This window comes from Schistocerca gregaria, unplaced genomic scaffold (assembly GCF_023897955.1).
Source record: "Schistocerca gregaria isolate iqSchGreg1 unplaced genomic scaffold, iqSchGreg1.2 ptg001040l, whole genome shotgun sequence".
NCBI classification, from domain to species: domain Eukaryota; kingdom Metazoa; phylum Arthropoda; class Insecta; order Orthoptera; family Acrididae; genus Schistocerca; species Schistocerca gregaria.
Genome location: NW_026062387.1, coordinates 85398 through 96115, shown reverse-complemented (window position 1 = coordinate 96115; position 10718 = coordinate 85398). Strand labels below are relative to the sequence as shown.

General features: G+C 47.2%; 1 non-coding gene across 1 annotated transcript; it reads left to right on the top strand.

Annotated features, from left to right (window-relative positions):
- The first annotated feature begins 1212 nt into the window (after positions 1 to 1212).
- On the top strand, positions 1213 to 1284 carry Trnai-aau (transfer RNA isoleucine (anticodon AAU)). The gene has a single exon. It is a non-coding gene; the product is annotated as a tRNA-Ile (tRNA).
- The last annotated feature ends 9434 nt before the right edge of the window (positions 1285 to 10718 follow it).

Genomic DNA, 10718 nt, shown 5'->3' with positions numbered 1-10718 from the left:
GTCGTCGTCGTCGTCGTCGCCGCCGCCACCGCTTCTGCAGAAGTAGCAAATGGCAATCGTAGCAAATGCGGCGAGGGACGCCCTGCCTTCGATTCCGAATGCACAAAGTGTGTGGTCTTGTTTCTCAGTCTATATTTGGTCGGTCACGTCAGAGGTTGAATGTAACGAATGGGTGGGAAAGAGCAAGGGGCAGCGGCTGTGTAGAACGAAAACACAAATCCTCAGGGGTGTGAGCGTTTCGAGATGAGTCGTATACATGTAAATATTGGTCGTCAGTGACCGTGTGGCCTAGTGGATAAGGCGTCGGACTTCGGATCTAAAGATTACAGGTTCGAATGCTGTCACGCTTGTGTTTTTCCAGTTCTGAAAAAGAAACATAACGTTTTAATGTAGCAATTGAGCAGTACGAAACCGTCTGAATGTTGCTGTTGACCATTTTTTGCTTGGAGATGCTCTTGAGCTTGAAACACACACAACAAGACCGGTGTTAACTAGCGAAATGGTCGGCAGAGTGCCGACACAGCGAGTTTTGACTATCACTTGCACATCTAAAACAACGTCGGAAAGTAACTCGTTCGGCTTTTGAGTCACATAAAGTATGTGTGTTAATTTTGACGCCACTAGCTCTGCATGTTGTCATGCAATTTCTTTACCTCTCAGAAATGATTATGACATAAAAGTGAAGTACGTGACGAGTGTGACGTTAGGAAAACATTAGGCATCATGGAGAGATTCTGTATGGGACCACCCAACCCAAACGAGTACTGTGTGACATGCTACCCGGCAGGTATTCACCGAGGTAGCCGGCTAGCTCAGTCGGTAGAGCGTCAGACTCTTAATCCCAGGGTCGTGAGTTCGAGCCAGACGCTGGGCGGAACGGAATTTTGTTCCGCTGCAGGTGTAAATTACCGTTTTTCTGATTAACGAGATTTAATGGAAATAGCAACTTTAAACTTTGCCTACGTCTCTGTCAGTCGCAAGGAAGCTGTATTTGAAGGTGAAGGTGATTTTGTAGACATGTGTGAAAGACATGTTCTGAAATGCAAGTGTTGTTGTTTGGAGAGCACATCGGTTACGTGTCAGATGTGTAGCCAAGCAGTAATTTGTCGCCATAGCTGCAAATATTAGCCGGTAATATGAAGTGTTGTCAGCTAAAGTCTGATGATGCAGACGACCGTAAGGACGAAGTACCCAAGAGTACCGCTAGGCCGCTCCTCTTTAGCTCAGTGGTAGAGCACTGGTCTAATAAACCAGGGGTCGTAAGTTCCATCCTCACAGGAGAAAGATGAATTTTGGAAATCAGTTGCGCGTCGTGGCCGTATAGCAAACAGTACCTGTGATGACGAACAATTAGCGACAGGCGTTTTTTTAAGAATCACTCTCAGATGCGATTAAGGCGAATGGCGCAGATAAAGCATTTGCCAAAGCGGTACAGCATAAGGTTTGACGAGGCAGTCTGAATTACATTTTATAGATATATTTCTCACATATCTCAGAGCTTCTCGCGATATTCGTCGTCGTCGTCGTCGTCGCCGCCGCCGCCGCTTCTGCAGAAGTAGCAAATGGCAATCGTAGCAAATGCGGCGAGGGTCGCCCTACCTTCGATTCCGAATGCACAAAGTGTGTGGTCTTGTTTCTCAGTCTATATTTGGTCGGTCTCGTCAGAGGTTGAATGTAACGAATGGGTGGGAAAGAGCAAGGGGCAGCGGCTGTGTAGAACGAAAACACAAATCCTCAGGGGTGTGAGCGTTTCGAGATGAGTCGTATACATGTAAATGTTGGTCGTCAGTGACCGTGTGGCCTAATGGATAAGGCGTCGGACTTCGGATCTGAAGATTACAGGTTCGAATGCTGTCACACTTGTGTTTTTCCAGTTCTGAAAAAGAAACATAACGTTTTAATGTAGCAATTGAGCAGTACGAAACCGTCTGAATGTTGCTGTTGACCATTTTTTTTGCTTGGAGATGCTCTTGAGCTTGAAACACACACAACAAGACCGGTGTTAACTAGCGAAAAAGTAGGCAGAGTGCCGACACAGCGAGTTTTGACTATCACTTGCACATCTAAAATAACGTCGGAAAGTAACTCGTTCGGCTTTTGAGTCACATAAAGTATGTGTGTTAATTTTGACACCACTAGCTCTGCATGTTGTCATGCAATTTCTTTACCTCTCAGAAATGATTATGACATAAAAGTGAAGTACGTGACGAGTGTGACGTTAGGAAAACATTAGGCATCATGGAGAGATTCTGTATGGGACCACCCAACCCAAACGAGTACTGGGTGACGTGCTACCCGGCAGGTATTCACTGAGGTAGCCGGCTAGCTCAGTCGGTAGAGCGTCAGACTCTTAATCCCAGGGTCGTGGGTTCGAGCCAGACGCTGGGCGGAACGGAAATTTGTTCCGCTGCAGGTGTAAATTACCGTTTTTCTGATTAACGAGATTTAATGGAAATAGCAACTTTAAACTTTGCCTACGTCTCTGTCAGTCGCAAGGAAGCTGTATTTGAAGGTGAAGGTGATTTTGTAGACATGTGTGAAAGACATGTTCTGAAATGCAAGTGTTGTTGTTTGAAGAGCACATCGGTTACGTGTCAGATGTGTAGCCAAGCAGTAATTTGTCGCCATAGCTGCAAATATTAGCCGGTAATATGAAGTGTTGTCAGCTAAAGTCTGATGATGCAGACGACCGTAAGGACGAAGTACCCAAGAGTACCGCTAGGCCGCGCCTCTTTAGCTCAGTGTGTTCCGCTTCAGACGCCGTGCAGTGTGGACGTGCCTAGTCTTCCGCTCCGCCGTAGCGTTACGTATAGTGGGATATCGTTTGTTTACGTGTGGTGTTGTACCTTCTGTAAGTTTTTCTCCGTCGTTGTTTCATTCCTTGTGTTACTTTCTGTGTGTATTTCAGTGTTTTTTGTGTAGCGGTTTAGACCGCGTAGTTTTTGACAATGTCGTCTCAGGTTATTCCTCGTCAGGCTACAGTTAGTTTTGCTTTCGACAAGTCCACCCGCCATGTGCAACCTAGTTCCCTTGAGATTCATGATTGGTTAGTAGATACCTTTGGCATTAATTCGGATCAGGTGCACACTGCTTATTTTGATACAGAACTCTATGTTTTCTTTGTTAAATTTATGGACCCCCTTCAGGTTGATAAATTTATTTCCAAATTTGGTCATCTGGTTCTCTTTCGGCATCGGGATGATTCTGTCAGTGCCGTACTGCTTTCAAATGCTTCCATTACGTACACCAGTGTTCGTGTTTACAACCTTCCGCCGGAGGTGGATAATGTGTATCTTAAGGAAGGTTTACTCAAGTATGGTGATGTTAAGAGTATTCGCCTTGAACGCTGGTCCAGCCAACATCGCCTGCAGTGTTACAGTGGCATTCGTTCCGTCGAAATGCACGTGAAGCAGAATATTCCCTCGCACCTGCAGATCGGTGGATATCGTGTCCATGTAACATATAGTGGTCAGGTTGGCACCTGTTTTTTGTGTAATGAGAGTGGCCACGTGCGTACCAACTGTCCGCGGAGGATTTTTGTGTTAAAAAATTCTCTCGAACAGCGTCGCAAGTTAACGGTCGCTGACCTCGTTGCAGGTGGTTCTGCTCTTGGTGTCGAACAGTCCAGTGGTAGTAGCGCCCAGCCGCAGGTTTTGCACGCCCCTGACACAGAATTTCCTCCTTTACGTGCCAAATCTGATGTTGTTCCGTCGGTTCCTCAGGTGGGTGTGCCGCTTTTGAATAATAAACGGCGTCGCGCACAAGATGGAAATAGTACGGATGAGGATCTTCCCGAGATGCCCCAATCCGAGAGACCGACATCCTCCGAGCCACAGAGTAGTGTAGATGCTCCCTGTTCCCCAGTAGTAGCTGTCCCGGTAGCGGCTGCTGACGCCCCTCCGGCTTCCGACACGGCTTCTCTCGAGTCGGCTCGTCGGTCGGACCTGTTGGCGCCGCCTTCCGAACCGACTTCGTTGTCACAACAAGTTGAGTCGCAACAACTTCCTGCTTCGCTGCCCCACACCTCTGCCAGCGGAGCTGCTCCGCTTCCTTCCAACTTAGCAGTTTCTGAGCTTCCTGCTCACGTTTCGCCTCCGTGTAGTCCATGTTTGCCGGAAGCTAATACTGGTGTAGACCAGTCCGTTTCGTCGGATGTTTCCCCCGCGACCCCGGACCCTGACTGTGGACCGGCGCGGGTGTTGTCAGATACAGAACTTGACCCTCCTACGTCATCGGCGGCTGCCGCTTCCTTGCCCGTCAGCCGACGCAAGTTGCGCGTTCAGCCGAACGTCAATGCTGTTCGTAAAAAAACCGAAACGTAAGGGATCCGCGGAAGGGGGTAGCAGTCCCCCTCCCTCGGATGTCTCCGTCTCCCCTGCTATGGACTGTGATGTTGATGCGTCGGTGTAGGTGATTTCTTCCCTCGCTTTTCTCTCCATGGTTCAGGCATACACCTTTCTTACCTTAAATGTTAACCGTATTGAGTCCGACGTTCGCATTGCCTCTTTGCGGCAGTTTCTTTACGACTCCTGTGCGGACGTAGTATTTTTGCAGGAAGTATTGTTTTCTGATCTCTCTCTACCTGGATTTCAAACTGTTTTTAATGTCGCACCGGAGAATTCAACAGGAACTGCTCTTTTCTTTCGAGAAGGTATTCCTATTACTGACATTGAATTCCTTGACTCTGGCCGTGGGATTGGTTGTCGTCTTTTTGATCTCCACCTAGTTGTTTTGTATGCCCCCTCTGGTTCGGGTCGCACTGTGGCTCGATCGCGCTTTTATAAGGAAGAGCTTATTTATCTTTTGCGCAAGAGTCCTCGGAGTCTCCTGCTCGGAGGCGATTTTAATTGTGTTTTACGCCCTGAAGACCAGTCCCCCAATTTTAATTATTGCCGAGATTTACATGACTTGGTTCGTACGATGCACCTGCGTGATGTTTGGGAACACAAATATCCAACCCTGGTGAAATTTACGTATTTTACCGCGTCCTCATGCAGTAGACTCGACAGATTCTACTTCTCTGATTTTTTATGTGATAACATTCTTTCTGTCGATGTTATTCCTACTAGTTTTTCTGACCATTGTGCTTTTACTGCAACTGTAAATCTTCGTCACCAACCAGCAAAACTTTATCGTTCCCAGTGGATGTTAAATGTTTCCCACCTTGCCGACAGTGCCATTGATGAAGTTGTAAGTGCCATGTGGGAGCGATGTCTTCGCTCCGTCGCGTTACCCCTCCTTGCTCGTTTGGTGGACTGCTTTTGCCAAGCCCAAGATTCGTCAGACTTTGATTTTTTACTGTGCCGCAAGGGCGCGTGATTTTAAGTACACGTATGAATTTTACTACTCTGTCCTGCGTGAACTGTATGACGCTGCGGGTCCTTCTCCTCTGCGGATTCATGATGTTCGTCGTATTAAAGCCAAACTCTTGACCCTCAAACGACGACAGTTGGATGGTCTGCGAGTAAAGTCGAAACCTCACTCTCTTGTTGAAGGTGAACTGACTTCTTTGTACCACCTGCTGCGGCATCAGACTCGACGTCGTCGCTCCTTCATCTCTTCTCTTATGGTGGATGATGGACGACAGCTTATTGCACAGGAGGATATGACTCGTGCTCTTCATCAGTATTACGCTAATCTCTATTCTGCCGATGATTCTGGTGCGTCACTTTCTGATGATGTCCTTGAGGATCTTCCTGCGACGATCACGCCTGACGCGAACGGCGACTTTCTCCGGGAGTTGCAGGTAGATGATGTTTTTGATTTTATTGCTCACTCTCCGTCCGGTAAATCGCCGGGTCCAGACGGCCTGCCTAAAGAATTTTATCTCCGTTTTTGGCCTCTTTTGGGTGGCACTTTTACGCAGATTTTAAATGAGATTGTCAGGGGGATGGATGTGCCTGCCGATTTTAAAGTAGGGAAAATTGTTTTAATTCCGAAGTCCGCTGGTCGTTTATCTACTGCCAATCTTCGTCCGCTCACATTGCTGAACTTTGATTACAAGACAGCTGCTAGAGCACTCAATAGTCGATTGTCTTCACTGCTTCGGGGTGTGATTTATGCACATCAATGTTGTTTTCCTGGTAGATCTATTCTGACCCCAGTAGCCGAATATCGGGATGTTGTCTCGGTTGCGGCGGTTACAAACGTTCATTGTGCCTTTGCTTTCCTCGATTTTTATAAGGCTTTTGATCACGTCAGTCATGTGTTTTTAGATCATGTTTTAGATACAATAGGTTTTAACGCTTCATCACGTGGTGTTCTTGGTAATTTGTATAGGGGAATAACTGCTCGGGTGTCAGTCAATGGGCAGCTGACGCCGCCCTTTGCTATCCGCCGAGGGGTACCTCAGGGTAGTCCGCTCTCTATGTCGCTATTCATATTGTCCCTGGAACCGCTGCTTCGGACTCTTGCTTTCAAGCTTCAGGGTATGACCCTCTCTGGTGGGAAGCTCACTGTTAAGGCGTACGCGGACGATGTCGTTGTTCTCCTCCGTCAACGTGATGATATCACATTGTTGAAAGGGGCAGTCGATGCATACTGTTGTCTCTGGAGCGCGTCTCAATCAGGGTAAATGTAAGTTCCTTAATATTCGAGGGTTTCGCGATGCTGATGTCCCTTGGGCCACTTTTGTCGATCGCCATACCTCATTGGGGATTAGCATTGATCGGTGTCCCATAAAAATGGCAGCTCTTAATTGGAAATCTGTCACCGAGAAGATACAGGGGGCTCTGATGGTCCATGAGCAGCGCTCTGCTACCATTTTGCAAAAAAATCAGAATTTTAGACACATACGTGTTATGTAAAGCCTATTATGTTGCTCAGCTGTTCCCACTTCCCATTATGGTTGCGAAAAGGTTGCGCCAATTGTCTAGCAGGTTTATATGGAAGAGTCATCTATTCAAGTTGCGTTACGAGGTTATGACGAAACCGCGTACCTCCGGAGGCTTGGGCCTCACTGACATTACTCGCAAGGCATCTGCCTTGTACGTCCGCCGTACGACTCTCATTGTTACGCAAGAAGTGACTTCAATTACATCCAGACTTTTTACTGTTGTGCGCCCGAAGAGCCTTGCTCCACCTGTCGACGTCGGTCGCCTCAATTTTAAGTTGAAACACGTCCGGGAATTTTATATTGCGGTTAGTTACCTCGGTGACGTCTTCTTGCGACGACCGGTGCCAACGACCAAGAGCTTGATTGCCCGTTGGGAGGGGCTGGCCGGTCCCAATCCAATCGAACTGGCGTCTCCATCAGTATCCTGGAAGAACGTCTGGAGGAATGTTAGTCTGCCGATCCTCACTATGGCTGTGGCGTCCACGTGGTGTAGGGTAGTTAATGGTTTGGTCCCCACCAACGTACGACTGCACCGTATTGGTCTTTCTGACACGGTCAACTGCACTCGGTGTGGTCTCCAGGACACACTTGAGCATCGATTCACCTGCAGTGGGCACCTTGCTAATTGGATTTGGCTCAGGAAACAACTGGCTTTTGTCACCAGGACTGCCGAAACCGCTTACACCATTGACATCATCGTACGGCCCGATTCTTCCTTTTATCCGCGAACGAAGCTCAATACCGTTATGTGGTTGCTTGGACACTTCGTACATTTTGTTATTAGTTGTCATGAAGAGGATGAACACCTTACGTTTCGACAGTACATTCTTACTGCTTACTGGAACCGATTGCGCATGCCAGGACTCCGTGAAGATTTTGCAAATATGCTTAGCCTGACATTTGAAAGGGAGGGTGTTGGCTAAGGTCGCCTGTGTTAGCCGATTTCCTATATACTGTTTCGGGATTTGCCACCTTTCTGTAAACTACTTTTCTAAACGTGGACTGAAGTTTTCGTGGATATTTAGGACGAACAAGAAAAACAAACGTGAGACCAAGAACAGCGACAGTAGGGGAAAGTACGACGCCGTAGTACAGGTGCCATTCGGAAACAGGACGGTGGAGTCATCGTGGCCAGGCCTCGGGTTTCGACCCCTGCCCGCTTTGTTTCCGCAGGCCTGAATCTGAGTGTCACCCCTAAATTTTAAACAATGGCATATCAAGTAATACAAAAAAAAAGTGGTGGAGCACTGGTCTAGTAAACCAGGGGTCGTGAAACAAAAAAAAAAAAAACAAAAAAAAAAAGTGGTAGAGCACTGGTATAATAAACCAGGGGTCGTAAGTTCCATCCTCACAGGAGCAAGATGAATTTTGGAAATCAGTGGCGCGTCGTGGCCATATAGCAAACAGTATCTGTGTCAGAACAAAAAAAAAAAAAAAAAAAAATGGATAAGGCATAAAAAAAAAGTGGTAGAGCACTCGTCTAATAAACCAGGGGTCGTAAGTTCCATCCTCACAGGAGAAAGATGAATTAAAAAAAAAAAAAAAAGTGGTAGAGCACTGGTCTAATAAACCAGGGGTCGTAAGTTCCATCCTCACAGGAGAAAGATGAATTTTGGAAATCAGTTGCGCGTCGTGGCCGTATAGCAAACAGTACCTGTGATGACGAACAATTAGCGACAGGCGTTTTTTTAAGAATCACTCTCAGATGCGATTAAGGCGAATGGCGCAGATAAAGCATTTGCCAAAGCGGTACAGCATAAGGTGGGACGAGGCAGTCTGAATTACATTTTATAGATGTATTTCTCACATATCTCAGAGCCTCTCGCGATATTCGTCGTCGTCGTCGTCGTCGTCGTCGTCGCCGCCGCCGCCGCCGCCGCTTCTGCAGAAGTAGCAAATGGCAATCGTAGCAAATGCGGCGAGGGTCGCCCTGCCTTCGATTCCGAATGCACAAAGTGTGTGGTCTTGTTTCTCAGTCTATATTTGGTCGGTCTCGTCAGAGGTTGAATGTAACGAATGGGTGGGAAAGAGCAAGGGGCAGCGGCTGTGTAGAACGAAAACACAAATCCTCAGGAGTGTGAGCGTTTCGAGATGAGTCGTATACATGTAAATGTTGGTCGTCAGTGACCGTGTGGCCTAATGGATAAGGCGTCGGACTTCGGATCTGAAGATTACAGGTTCGAATGCTGTCACGCTTGTGTTTTTCCAGTTCTGAAAAAGAAACATAACGTTTTAATGTAGCAATTGAGCAGTACGAAACCGTCTGAATGTTGCTGTTGACCATTTTTTGCTTGGAGATGCTCTTGAGCTTGAAACACACACAACAAGACCGGTGTTAACTAGCGAAATGGTCGGCAGAGTGCCGACACAGCGAGTTTTGACTATCACTTGCACATCTAAAACAACGTCGGAAAGTAACTCGTTCGGCTTTTGAGTCACATAAAGTATGTGCGTTAATTTTGACGCCACTAGCTCTGCATGTTGTCATGCAATTTCTTTACCTCTCAGAAAGGATTATGACATAAAAGTGAAGTACGTGACGAGTGTGACGTTAGGAAAACATTAGGCATCATGGAGAGATTCTGTATGGGGCCACCCACCCCAAACGAGTACTGTGTGACGTGCTACCCGGCAGGTAGCCGGCTAGCTCAGTCGGTAGAGCGTCAGACTCTTAATCCCAGGGTCGTGGGTTCGAGCCAGACGCTGGGCGGAACGGAGTTTTGTTCCGCTGCAGGTGTAAATTACCGTTTTTCTGATTAACGAGATTTAATGGAAATAGCAACTTTAAACTTTGCCTACGTCTCTGTCAGTCGCAAGGAAGCTGTATTTGAAGGTGAAGGTGATTTTGTAGACATGTGTGAAAGACATGTTCTGAAATGCAAGTGTTGTTGTTTGGAGAGCACATCGGTTACGTGTCAGATGTGTAGCCAAGCAGTAATTTGTCGCCATAGCTGCAAATATTAGCCGGTAATATGAAGTGTTGTCAGCTAAAGTCTGATGATGCAGACGACCGTAAGGACGAAGTACCCAAGAGTACCGCTAGGCCGCGCCTCTTTAGCTCAGTGGTAGAGCACTGGTTTAATAAACCAGGGGTCGTAAGTTCCATCCTCACAGGAGAAAGATGAATTTTGGAAATCAGTTGCGCGTCGTGGCCGTATAGCAAACAGTACCTGTGATGACGAACAATTAGCGACAGGCGTTTTTTTAAGAATCACTCTCAGATGCGATTAAGCCGAATGGCGCAGATAAAGCATTTGCCAAAGCGGTACAGCATAAGGTGGGACGAGGCAGCCTGAATTACATTTTATAGATGTATTTCTCACATATCTCAGAGCCTCTCGCGATATTCGTCGTCGTCGTCGTCGTCGTCGTCGCCGCCGCCGCCGCTTCTGCAGAAGTAGCAAATGGCAATCGTAGCAAATGCGGCGAGGGACGCCCTGCCTTCGATTCCGAATGCACAAAGTGTGTGGTCTTGTTTCTTAGTCTATATTTGGTCGGTCACGTCAGAGGTTGAATGTAACGAATGGGTGGGAAAGAGCAAGGGGCAGCGGCTGTGTAGAACGAAAACGCAAATCCTCAGGGGTGTGAGCGTTTCGAGATGAGTCGTATACATGTAAATGTTGGTCGTCAGTGACCGTGTAGCCTAATGGATAAGGCGTCGGACTTCGGATCTGAAGATTACAGGTTCGAATGCTGTCACGCTTGTGTTTTTCCAGTTCTGAAAAAGAAACATAACGTTTTAATGTAGCAATTGAGCAGTACGAAACCGTCTGAATGTTGCTGTTGACCATTTTTTGCTTGGAGATGCTCTTGAGCTTGAAACACACACAACAAGACCGGTGTTAACTAGCGAAAAAGTCGGCAGAGTGCCGACACAGCGAGT